Source organism: Gossypium hirsutum, chromosome A06 (genome assembly GCF_007990345.1).
Source record: "Gossypium hirsutum isolate 1008001.06 chromosome A06, Gossypium_hirsutum_v2.1, whole genome shotgun sequence".
NCBI classification, from domain to species: domain Eukaryota; kingdom Viridiplantae; phylum Streptophyta; class Magnoliopsida; order Malvales; family Malvaceae; genus Gossypium; species Gossypium hirsutum.
The window spans coordinates 79854420-79855366 of NC_053429.1; positions in this window are offsets into that span (position 1 = coordinate 79854420).

Below are 947 nucleotides of genomic sequence, written 5' to 3' on the forward strand. Positions count from 1 at the left end.
AAGTTTATGAGTATTCGAATATGAAATGATGATAAGGCCTAATGGCCGATGTGATGAATGTGAAAGTGTATATATATGTGATAAGGCCTAATGGCTGATGTGATGAATGTGAAAGTGTATATATATGTGATAGGGCCTAATGGCCGATGTGATGAATGTGAAAGTGTATATATGTGATAAGGCCTAATGGCCGATGTGATGAATGTGAAAGTGTATATATGTGATAGGGCCTAATGGCCGATGTGATGAATGTGGAAGTGTATATATAAGTGACAGGGCCGAGTGGCCAACGTGATGGATGTGAAAGTGTATAAATGTGATAAGTCCCGAAGGGCATTTGTGTCAGTACTATATCCGGGTTAAAACCCCGCAGGCTTTATGCGAGAATATTATCACTGATTAGTGTCCTTAAGCTTCGTGCTTGTACTATATCCGAGCTCTAAAGACCCGATGACTACGTGTGGGGATTATGTCCGGGTAAGACTTCGTAATAAGAATTGCTTATAAATATATTCAATGCGAAAGGTTAAACAGGTATGTACTCCAAGTTTATATGTGAGCTTGATTTGCACTAAATCATAAGGTAGTTATGTGATGCATACGAGAGCAATCTATGAGACCATTCCTATGATTATGTGACATCGGATCAGTGTGAGAGGTGATGTGAAATCATACGATATATCTATGTCACATGAGCTCACTTTTATGTGAAAGTTTATCTACTTATTGTATATGATGAGATGTGCATATTCGGTAAAGGGATGGTATGCCCGAAGGAAGAGTGAAATAAAAATACGAACAACTATGTTATAATTTGATTGTTATTTGTTGACACTGCTTAAAACTTACTAAGCATTGTAATGCTTACTCCGTTTACTCTGTTTCCTCTGTTTTATAGATCTCATTGCGAAGCTACAGGCTCGGGGATCGTCAGCAACTAGTCACAC